This window comes from Mobula birostris, chromosome 5 (assembly GCF_030028105.1).
Source record: "Mobula birostris isolate sMobBir1 chromosome 5, sMobBir1.hap1, whole genome shotgun sequence".
Taxonomy (NCBI): Eukaryota; Metazoa; Chordata; class Chondrichthyes; order Myliobatiformes; family Myliobatidae; genus Mobula; species Mobula birostris.
In genome coordinates this window covers 4,623,839-4,636,417 of record NC_092374.1, presented here as the reverse complement: position 1 = coordinate 4,636,417, position 12,579 = coordinate 4,623,839, and the positions used below count along the sequence as shown (strand labels likewise).

At 46.2% G+C, this 12,579-nt stretch overlaps 1 protein-coding gene across 3 annotated transcripts in view; it reads right to left on the bottom strand.

Moving 5' to 3' along the window:
• The window catches only part of oxct1a (3-oxoacid CoA transferase 1a), a 151,650-nt gene that overhangs the window by 67,173 nt on the left and 71,898 nt on the right, over positions 1-12,579 (bottom strand). The window lies entirely within an intron of this gene.

The following is a 12,579-nucleotide window of genomic DNA, read 5'->3' as shown; positions in this document are numbered from 1 at the left end:
GGAGTCCTTGTACAGGATACCCTTAAAGTTAACCTCCAGGTTGAGTTGGTGGTGAAGAAGACGAATGCAATGTTGGCATTCATTTCTACAGGAATAGAGTAAAGGAGCAGGGATGTGATGTTGAGGCTCTATAAGGCACTAGTGAGACCTCACTTGGAGTACTGTGGGCAGTTTTGGTCTCCTTATTTAAGAAAGGATGTGCTGACGTTGGAGAGGGTACAGAGAAGATTCACTAGAATGATTCCGGGAATGAGAGGGTTAACATATGAGGAACGTTTGTGAGGGGAGACCTCATAGAAACATTTTGAATGTTGAAAGGCATGGACAGAGTGGATGTGGCAAAGTTGTTTCCCATGATGGGGGAGTCTAGTACGAGAGGGCATGACTTAAGGATTGAAGGGCGCCCATTCAGAACAGAAATGCGAAGAAATTTTTTTAGCCAGAGGGTGGTGAATCTGTGGAATTTGTTGCCACAGGCAGCAGTGGAGACCAAGTCATTGGGTGTATTTAAGGCAGAGATTGATAGGTGTCTGAGTAGCCAGGGCATCAAAGGTTATGGTGAGAAGGCAGGGGAGTGGGACTAAATAGGAGAATGGATCAGCTCATGATAAAATGGTGGAGCAGACTCGATGGGCCGAATGGCTGACTTCTGCTCCTTTGTCTTATGGTCTTATTTCAGGCTGAGACCTTTCATCAGGACTTTTAAAAGGAAGCGAAAGACAACAAAACAATAAGGTGGGGGGAGGGGAAGGAGTACAAGCTGGCAGGTGATAGGTGGACCAGGTGAGGGGAAAGGTGGGTGGGTGACGGGATGAAATGAGAGAGAAGCCGGCAGGTGATAGGTGTTAAAGGTAAAGGGCTGAAGAAGTGGGAATCTGATAGGAGAGGAGAGTGAACCATGGGAGAAAGGGAAAGAGTGAAACCGGGGGAGATAAAGGGCAGCTGGGAAAGGTAAGAGGGGAGCCAGAGTGGGAAATGGAAGGGAGAAGGGGAAAGGGGGTAAAAAAACCCAAAGTCAGAGAAATCAACGTTCATGCCATCTGGTTGGAGGCTACCCAGACAGAAGATGAGGTGTTACACCTCCAACCTGAGCGTGGCCTCATCATGTCAGTACAGAAGGCTACGGACCAACAGGTCAGAATGGGAATGGGAATTGAAATGGGTGCCCACCGGGAAATACCACTTTTTTCAGTGAACGGGGCGAAGGTGCATGGACAAAGCAGTCTCCCAATCTACGCTGGGTGTCCTTGACATAGAGGAGGCAACACCAGATAAAACAGACAGCCCTGAATGACTTTCAGGTGAAGTGCTGCTTCACCTAGGAGGATTGTTTGTAGGCCTGAATGGTGATGAGCGAGAAGGTGAATGGGCTGGTGTACCGCTTGTCTCAAATAAATGGCAGGAGGGAGATAGGAAGATCAGTGGGGAGGAAGAAATGGACGAGAGAGTTCATAGCCACGTGCACCACAGGTGTAATTAAAGACTCACTTGCATCAGTATTAACATCTTTACTAGATGTTGGCACGACTGAGTTAGAGAGAAAGGCTGGGCAGATCTTTACTCCTTAGACAGCAGCACACCAGCAGGTGCATCAAAGTTTGTCAGATGTCCATTGGGTGAATGTGTACAGTCTTCCGCTCGGATTGTGGAATTCAGAACAAGAGGGCACAGGTTTAAGGGGAGAGGGGAGAGATTTAATAGGAACCTGAGGAAGTGGTGTAGGCAGGACAAGTACACAGATAGTGAAGACTGAGAGGGGAAAACATACAAAATCCTAAGACAGCAGCAGAACTAAACTCTGATTGCTGGCACCGTGACAGTTATGGTAACCGCTCGTCGTCTCTTCTCTGGGTGTTCCAGTCTCATCCCACATCCCAAAGACGTGTCAAAAGGTTCCTGTATATCACCTTAGAACTGGTGGATGGGGATAATTAATCAGTGGAACGAGTGGGATTGAAACTCTGGGGGCTGGTCTGGATCCAGCCAATAAATAAGCAAGTTCAAGTTTATTGTACAACCAAATGAAACAACGTTCCTCTGGACCACAGTGCACCCACAAAACTTATATCACACACAGCACAAAAGAAAATATCACCAAATAAAATATAATTCAAAATGCATGAAGTGCACAGGAGATAGAACCATTTCTACTGACGGGAGAAGGGGCAAAGACAGGTCACTGGCACTTTAAAAATCAGCCGTTTCGGGCAGAGGGGGCTTGACAGCCATGGCCAGCAGCTCAGCTCAAGGAAAACTCTGATCTCAAACCTCTGCTGCTTTGCAGCTATACCCAGTCACGGGGAAGGCTTTGGTTGTAAATTCCGAGGGAAAAATCCGCAGCTGGAGTCCTACGCTGAGTTCAACGCTGACCGAGAACTCCTGCGATGCTGCCGGTGCCAAACTGTATCAGTCTCTGCCAATCCTTGGGGTTCATCAGCTGTGTGGAGAGGGGGAACCTGCTACACGGGCAACAACTTGCTCTCCATATTGTACTGCGCTGGCTTGTGTATCATTGTGACAGAGTGCTTGGTAAATGCAGTCTGTACACAACACACACACACACACACAGCCTTGTAATTCTGCGCTGAGTGCACACAGTTCAATGTCTTCCCCCAAGCACATGTTGACAATGGGTTGGCTTTACGGTGCTTTCCCGACATAGACGGTGGGATATTCCACAATGGGGAAGTGTAACTGTGTACACGTTGTTTGCATATGATATTTAAGGAAGATACTTCATTTATGATTATAACCACATTCATAAACAAGAGGAGATTCTGTAGATGCTGGAAATCCGAGCAACACACACAAATTGCTGGAGGAACTCAGCAGGCCAGGCAGCATCCAAGTTAAAAAGCATAGTTAACATTTCGGGCCGAGACTCTTCATCAGGACTGGAGGAAAAAAGTTGAGAAGTAGATTTAAAAGGTGGGGTGAGTGGAGGGGGAGTGGGAGAGGTCAGAATAAAAAAGGGATACACCTACTCTCCCTCTGCCAGAACAAGCAGGATCTCTCGATGGCCACCCAAATAACTCCATTTCCCATTCCGATATGTCTATCCATGGCCTCCTCTACTGTCGTGATGAGGCCACACTCAGATTGGAGGAACACCACCTTGTATTCAACTGGGTAGCCTCCAACCTGATGGCATGAACATCGACTTCTTGAATTTCTGGTAATGACCCCCGCCCCTCCCCACCATCACCTCCTTCACCTTTCCCCTCTCATGTTATCTCCTTGCCGGTCCATCGTCTCTCTGGTGCTCCTTCCCCCCCCCCCCCACCCCTTTTCTTTCTTCCCAGGCCTTCTGTGTCTGTTAGAGAGGATTTCTTTTTGGGTAGATGATTTGTTAACATTTACATGACTTTGGCCACCAGACTTCTATTTAACTGTTTGACAAAGGACTGTGGATTGAGTCCACCACAATGGGCTTCCTAAAAGGTGTGAATACCAGATACTTCTGGTAGTTTGACCTGATGCTGTAGTTTCAACGGGGGAAGGTCCGACACCCTGTTGTCCTGACGAAGGGTCTCGGCCTGAAACGTCGACTGTACCTCTTCCTAGAGGCGCCGCCTGGCCTGCTGCGTTCACCAGCAACTTTGGTGTGTGAGGCTGGTCCTGGACTTATTTCATAATTTACTGGCATAATTTACATATTACTATTTAACTATTTATGGTTCTATTACTATTTATCATTTATGGAGCAACTAACAAAAACCAATCTCCCCCGGGATTATTAAAGTATGACTATGACTGCATTATAAATATTAATTGTATTAATTGTCTTCTACGTTAGCATGGGAAATGCCAAATAAACGTATCGTAGACTTAACTTACGTTCCTAAAGGCTGTGGATACCAACACAGACATGTTGGCGTCAAGAGGAAAGGATGAAATCCGAAGGTGTGAAGCATTGTCTGTAACTTTTAAATAGTGATTGCCTTTGTGTTTAGCATATAAATAGAGCCCACATTTAGCTAGCAGACCTTTCTGTGGAAAGCGTCTCCGTCCGTAAGATGCCTGCTGTACTTTGTTGTGTCGAATAAAGAAGCTGCTCTGTATCTACCAGTGACTGTCTTTCCGGTAATTTCATCCATGTTAAAACACTGTCTTCTTATCAGACTACCCCCCCCCCCACCTTACCCAGCCCTGTATCTCTTTCACTAATCAACTTCCCAGCTCTACATCAACCCTGCCCCTCCACGTTTCACCCATCACCTTGTGTTTCTCTCCCTCCTCCACCACCTTTTAAATCTACTCAACACTGATTCTCCAGTCGTGCCAAAGGGTCTCAGCTCGAAACGTCAACTGTACTCTTTTCCCTAGCTGCTGCCTGGCCTGCTGAGTTCCTCCAGCACGTTCTGTGTATAATTACATTCATTGTGGGGTACACTATATTCCAAATCATGCGCTGTCTTAAGTTAACTTTGTGGGTAATTAAAGATGGTGAGGAGGGGGAAGAGAGAAAGATTGAAAGATTTTATATCTTTTTCTATCTTCACACCGGACAAAATACTATGAAGCTATATACTGTGGTAAGAGAGGGTGTAGATCTCTTTTTGTAAATTTTGGCAGGTTTTGCTGATTTTTGACACATTTAATACACACCCTTGCACGAAGCAGCTGCTTCCCAGTCTGCCCACCCCAATCCTGATGCATCACGACAGTAATGGGTCAGGGATTGTGAGGAACACGCAGCAGAGGAAACGGAGGGGGGCAACCCTGCAAAATCCACTGAACGGCAGCGAGTGGGGGGAGGCTCGCAGGCCCCGTCAGGCTCCGCGTGACAGACTGCCTCACCCCCCCCCCCCGGGATTCGCTAACGTCGGTGGCCAGATCGACAATGTGTACATAGTCTTCCGAGATGGACCCAGAAACTTCCCGTCTCCCCCGACAAGAACGTCCATCAAGCCACAGGTTAAACACTAAACAGCACGGTGTGACTCGAGCATTTAAAATATAGGCGTGTGCGCAGAGGGAGGGGAAGGGAGGTACCAGCAAAGAGAGCGACTGATCACTGTGTAACTGCCGAGTCGATTGTAAATCAATGAGTGAAGGAACAAGTCAGCAAACAATTGTCCCTGATAACCCAGGTTAAACTACAGATAATGTAATCTAACTCTCTCTGCATCCCAACTACACTTGAGTACTGAGTCACAACACTTAGCAAATATTCCACAGGAACAAAAGAGGAGGCACTGACCCTCACTTCAGAGATTAGATTAATTTTATCTGTCACAAGTATATTGAAACAGACAGAAAAATGCATGAACAACCAACACGGGCTGAGAACGTGCTGAGAAGCAGCCGCGAGAGTCACCACGGTTCCAAGGCCAACCCTGATCCATACATCTTTGGAATGTGGGAGGGAAATGGAGGGAACGCTTGCAGTCTTGGGAAAACGTACAAACTCCTTACAGAAAGCAAGAATCTGCCCCTCATCTCCCTCTGGTGCTCCTCTTCTTTTTCTTCCATGGTCTTCGATCCTCTCCCACCTGATTCCCCCTTCTCCAGCCCTTCATCTCTTTCACCAATCGACTTCCCGGCTCTTTACTTCACCCCTCTCTCCCCTCCCAGATTCACCTACCACCCTGTACTGCTTCTTCCTTTCCCCCTACCTTCTTACTCTGAATTCTCCCTTTCCTTTCCAGTCCTGAAGATGGGTCTCAGCCCTAAAGGTCCACTGTTTACTCTCTTCCACAGATGCTGCCTAACCTGCTGAGCTCCTCCAGCATTTTGTGTGCGTTCCTTACAGACAGCGGAGGGAATTGAACTCAGCTGGGGATAACAGGCACTGCAAAGCGTTGTGCTAACCGCTACACAACTGTGGTCGCCTGTGTTATGTGGGGTTGTAAAAAGATTCAAAAACCAAAGTACTGCAGGTGCTGGAAAGAGAGCCAGTCACACAGCACAGAAACAGGAAAGAGGTCAACACACTGCTGGAGGAACTTCCCAAATGAACCTCGTGACCATGTCTGCATGCTTTTGTGCATGGTGTTGCTGCCACAGGACTGGCTGGTTAGATATGTTAGAGTGGATTCTTTTTGGGTAGATGATTTGTTAACACTTAAATGACTTTGGCCACCAGACTTCTATTTTAACTGTTTGACAAAGGACTGTGGATTGAGTCCACCACAATGGGCTTCCTAGAAGGTGTAAGTACCAGATGCTTCTGGTGCCTGATGCTATAGTTTTGAAGGCAGTATTATCTATACATTATAAATATTAATTGTATGAATTGTTTTCTATGTTAGCACGGGAAATGCCAAATAAATGTACTGTAGACTTAATTTACATTCCTAAAGGCTGTAGATACCAACCCAGACATGTTGCCATCAGGAGGAAAGGATGGTGTGAGATTTTGTATGTAGCTTCAATAGGAAGCATTGTCTATGCATTGTCTGTAACTTTTTAAGTAGTGATTGCCTTTGTGTTTAGTATATAAATATCGAGCCCACATTTTAGCTAGCAGACCTTTCTGTGGAAAGCATCTCCGTCCGTAAGATGCCTGCTTGTCGTGTCGAATAAAGAAGCTGCTTTGTATCTAACAGTGACTCTGACTCTCCGGTAATTTCATCCACGATACAACAAGATATTTGCTTTAACGAGGTGTAGCTACACTGGATTGGGTGTAATGTAACGAACCAGAGACGATTAGGGAGCTTAAAGTCAAGGAACCCTTAGGAGACAGTGATCACAATATGATTGAGCAGAACTTGAAATTTCACAGGGAGAAAGTAAAGTCTGATGTTAGCAGTATTTCAGTGGACTAAGGGAAATTACAGTGGTATGAGAGAGGAGATGGCCAAAGCAAATTGGAAGGAGATGCTGGCAGGGATGACAGCAGAGCAACAATGGTGTGCAATTCTGGGAAAAATGAGAAAGGTGTAGGATAGATGTATTCCAAAAAACAAAGAAATACTCAAATGGCAAAATAATACAACTGTGGCTGACAAGGGAAGTCAAAGCAAATGTAAAAGCAAAAGAGAGGGCATACAACAAAGTAAAAATTAGCAGAAAGATAGAGGACTGGGAAGGTTTTAAAAACCTAGAGAGCAACTACATAGAGTCATTAGGAGGGAAAAGATGAAATATGAAAGCAAACTAGCAAACAATATCAAAGTGGATAATAAAAGCTTTTTCAAGTATATAAAACATAAAAGAGAGATGAGAGTGGATATAGGACCACTAGAAAATGAGGCAGGTGAAATAATAACGGGCCAAGGATACAGCAGATGAGTATTTTGCATCAGTCTTCACTGCGGAAGACATGAGCAGTGTGCCAGATGTTGTAGTTTGTGAAGGAAGAGAAGTGGGTGCAGTTACTATTACAAGGGAGAAGATGCTCAAAAAGCTGAAAGACCCAAGGGTAGATAAACCACCTAGACCCTACACCCTTGGGTTTGAAAAGGTAGCAATAGACAGCGTGGAGGCATTAGTAATGATCTTCCAAGAATCACTGGACCCTGGCATGGTGCCAGAGGACTGGAAAATTGCAAATGTAACTCCACTCTTTAAGAAAAGGAGGAAGGCAGCGGAAAAGAAATTAAACCAGTTAGCCTGACCTCAGTGGTTGGGAAGATGTTGAAGTCAATTGTTAAGGATGAGGTTGTTCGAGTGGATTTCTTTTTGGGTAGATGATTTGTTTACAGTTAAATGACTTTGGCCACCAGATTTCTATTTTAACTGTTTGACAAAGGACTGTGGATTGAGTCCACCACAATGGGCTTCCTAAAAGGTGTGAATACCAGATGCTTCTAGTAGTTTGACCTGATCCTGTAGTTTCGAAGGCAGTATCACCTATACATTATAAATATTAATTGTATTAATTGTCTTCTATGTTAGCATGGGAAATGCCAAATAAATGTATCGTAGACTTAACTTACATTCCTAAAGGCTGTGGATACCAACACAGACATGTTGGCGTCAAGAGGAAAGGATGAAATCCGAAGGTGTGAAGCATTGTCTGTAACTTTTTAAATAGTGATTGCCTTTGTGTTTAGCATATAAATAGAGCCCACATTTAGCTAGCAGACCTTTCTGCGGAAAGCGTCTCCATCCGTAAGATGCCTGCTGTACTTTGTTGTGTCGAATAAAGAAGCTGCTTTGTATGTACCAGTGACTGTCTCTCCGGTAATTTCATCCATGTTACAACAAGGTTATGCAGTACTTGGTGACACGTGACAAGTTCGACCAAGTCAGCATGGTCTCCTTAAGAGGAAATCCTGCCCAACAAGTCAGTTGGAATTCCTTGACGAGATTACAAGTGGGATAGATAAAGGGGATGCAGTGGATGTTGTATATTTGGTCTTTCAGAAGGCCTTTGACAAGGTGCCACACATGAGGCTCCTTACCAAATTAAGAGACTATGGTATCACAGGAAAGTTACTAACATGGTTAGAGCATTGACTGATGGGTAGGAGGCAGTAGGTGGGAATAAAAGGATCCTTTTATGATTGGCTGCCAGTGACTAGTGGTGTTCTGCAGGGGTCTGTGTTGGGACTGCTTTTTTTTAATGCTGTATTTCAATGATTTAGGTGATGGAATAGACCCTTTGTTGCCAAGCTTGCAGATGATATGAAAATTGGTGGAAGGGCAGGTCGTGTTGAGGAAACAGGTAGGATACAGAAGCACTTAGACAGATTAGGAGAATGGGCAAGAGAGTGGCAAATGAAATACAATGTTAGAAAATGCATGGTCATGCACTTTGGTAGTAGAAATAAATGTGTGGACTATTTTCTCAATGGGGAGAAAAATCCAAAAATCTGAGCTGCAAGGGGACTTGGGAGTCCTTGTGCAGAACACCCTAAAGGTTAACTTGCAGGTTGAGTCAGTGGTGAGGAAGACAAATGCAATGTTAGCATTCATTTCAGGAGGTCTAGAATACAAGAGCAGGGATGTGATGCTGAGGCTTTATAAGGCACTGGTGAGGCCTCACCTAGAGTATTGTGAACAGTTTTTGGGCTCCTCATCTTAGAAAAGATGTGCTGGCGTTGGAGAGGGTCCAGAGGAGGTTCACAAGGATGAAACCAGGAATGTTTGATGGCTCTGGGTCTGTACTCACTGGAATTTAGGAGGATTGGAGGGAGGTCTCATTGAAACCTTTTGAATGTTGAAAGGCCTAAGCAGTAGCTGTGGAAAGGATACCTCCCAAACTGGGGCGGGGGGGGGGGTCTAGGACAAGAGGGCACAGCCTCAGGATAGAGGAGCATCCATTTCAAACAGAGATGCAGAGAAATTTCTTTAGCCAGAGGGTGGTGAATTTGTATTTAATACCACAGGCAGCTGTGGAGTCCAGACTGTTGGATATATTTAAGGCAGAGCCTGACAGGACACTGCATCAAAGGTCATGGGGAGAAGGCTGGGAACTGCGGCTGAGGAAGGGGGGATAAAAAAAAAGGATCAGCCATGATTGAATGGTGGAACAGACTCGATGGGCCAAGTGGCCTAATTCTGCTCCTATGACTTATGGTGTTATCACAGGCAACAATCAGTCAGTGTCAAGGTGGTTTCAGGTGAGATCCTGTTTAACACAGCTCAGATCTGTAATATGTGATCACTGCCTGTTCACACATTACTGGAAAAGCAACAGCAAGGTGAGACAAGTCCTGAGCTGTTGAACGAGACTGGCAGCTCGGAGACCTTTAGGAACACTCACAATGCGCTGGAGGAACTCAGCAGGTCAGTCAGCATCAGTTGAAAAGATTAGTCATTTCGGGCCGGAACCCTTTGTCAGGACTGAAGGAAGAACTTTGGGGAGGGTTTGAAGAATGCTGGTAGTTGAAAAAAAACAGTAATTTGAAAGACAAAGGGGTCGGGGAGGGGAAGCAGGGAGGTGATTGGCAGGAGAACAATGCACAGTAGTAGAAGGAGGCGGAACTATGAGGGAGGTGATGTGAAAAAGGGATAGAGGAAGGGAGGGGGAGGGAATTACCAGAAGTTGGAGAATTCTATCTTCATACCAAGGGGCTGGAGACTACCTAGATTGTAAATGAGGTGTTGCTCCTCCAACCGGAGTTTAGCCTCATCATACCATTTTGTGTCAGAGACCTTTAGCCTAGGATTATCTTCTGTTTACAGAGTGGTTGTCATGCAAATTTCTGGCTAGGTTACTCAGAAACACGCCCCATAGGTGTGCGCGCACACACACACACACACACACACACACACACACACACACACGTGGATCAGCTTATCTCTTGAAAAATGTCAACATGTGTTTTTAGTCATCAACTGGTTAATTCAGACTTGAACACACAATCCCTCAGCTCAGGAGACAGGACACCCGATACAAATTTCCCTGTACAAGGAGCAGATGCCTCTCAGATGAGTAGGGCACCCTACCCACTCCTCGGCAGGGCCGACTATCCCAAGAGCTGTGGGGATGGGAGCTCGACTTGGAAGGTTCTGTGGCAACTCTCTAGCTGAAGAGACTGCAACAAATTGGTGAGAGGTTACAGCACACTGAAATATTGCATATTGAAAGCTCGAGATAGAGTGCATGCTTCCTATAGAGAGAGAGTCTAGAACCAGAGAGCACAGTCTCAGAATAGAAGGATATCCGTTTGGAACAGAGAGGAGGAAGAATTTCTTCAGCCAGAAAGTGGTGAATCTGTGGAATTCATCGCCACAGACAACTGTGGAGGCCAAGTCATTGGGTACATTTAAGGCAGCAGTTGATAGGTTCTTGATTAGTCAGGGTATCAAAGGTAATATAAGACCATAAGACAAAGGAGAAGTCGGCCATTCGGCCCATCGAGTCTGCTGGGCCATTTTATCATGAGCTGATCCATTCTCCCATTTAGTCCCACTCCCCCGCCTTCTCACCATAACCTTTGATGCCCTGGCTACTCAGATACCTATCAATCTCTGCCTTAAATACACCCAATGACTTGGCCTCCACTGCCGCCCGTGGCAACAAGTTCCATAGATTCACCACCCTCTGGCTAAAATGGCTAATGGGGAGAAGGCAGGAGAATGGAGTTGAGAAGGAAAATATATTAGCTATGATGGAATGGCAGAGCAGACTCCATGGGCCAAGTGGCCTAATTCTGCTCCTATGTCTTATGGTCACATCAGGGAAACCAGGCTCCCCTTTATCAATTATCGATACCTCTCGTTGCCTCAGTAAAGCAGCCAACGAACCAAAGACCCCACCCGCCCCAGGCACTCCCTCTTCTCCCCACCCACATTGGGCAGAAGATACAAAGCCTGCAAGCCTGTACCACCGGGCTCAAGGACAGCTTCTATCCCACTGTTATCAGACATTCCCTGGCAGAATAAGATGGACCCTTGACCTCACAGCCTACCTCAGCATGGCCTTGTCTGGCTGGCGGGCTGCATTGCACTCTCTGTAAGTACGACACTTGAGTCTGTACTCTGTTATTGATGTGCCCTTGTACAGCCTCAATGCCCGTGCAATGAAAAGATATATATGGATGGCATGCAAGCAGTTTTTCCACTGTCCCTCGGTAGATGGAACAATAATTAACCAATTCACCACCAAGCAGGGGGTACTGCACCAGCAGTCAACTTCTGTGGGAGAAAGACAAGAACTTGGATTTAGGAATCAGAGTCTCTGAATAAAGTGTGCTCACAGAGACACTCAAGACAACTGCTGACTGAAATCCAAGATAGGGGAATAGATTCACTGCCTCAGGTAAACAGTTTGACCTCACTCAACTCCCTGGAGTAACTTTCGGTGACGCAGAAAGAGAAAAGACACAGGGCAGGCAGTTACTCAGTAACAGACTCTGCAGAAGAGCTTTATCAGGATGCTAATTGGAGAGGCCCTGTGCTACAAAGAGAGGTTGGACAAAAGGTATGTTTTCGCTGGAGTGTCAGAGGCTGAGGAGAGACGTCCTAGAAGTTTATAAAAAGTTATAAACGTAGATAAGGTAGAGAAGCGATTTCTTCTTTTCCGACCTTCACCTCTTCCCCCTATCATGTCCCAGCTTCTAACCCGCCCCACCACAAACCTCCCGACCTATCACCCAAAATCTTGTACTCCTTCCCCTCCCCCACATTCTGGTTTCTTCCCCCTTCCCTCCCAGTCCTGAAGAAGGGCCTCAGCCTGAAACGTCAGCTGTTTATTTCCGTAGAAGCTGCCTGACTTGCTGAGTTGCTGCGGCATTCTGTATGTGTTGCTCTGCATTTCCAGCTGGACGGCCTCTTCCTGTGCTGGAGTGTGCTCTGCCACTCAAGACAACCCCATAACTCACAAAGCTGCAGTTTCTCTTTGTTTCCGCTCCACAAGCCCTCAGGTCCATGAGTACCAGGGTCAGACATCTGTGTACCACGGTCAGAAGTCAATGCATGAAGGTCGAAATCCTGAGGGAGTCCTGGGAGGCCCCATGTCTGCGGATTTAAGAGTCCAAGACCAAGGACTGGTGGTGGACATGGTCTGTCCTGGATTGGTGATGTGTCTCGGGGGAAAAGGGGCTTGTTAAGCTGTTTGTGTTGTTCGGCTGAACATCGTGGGCGTGCGATAATGTATGGGGACACTTGCGGGCTGCCCCCGGCACGTCTTCATGCTGTGTTGGTTATTAACGCAAATGACACATCTCACTGTGTGCTTCG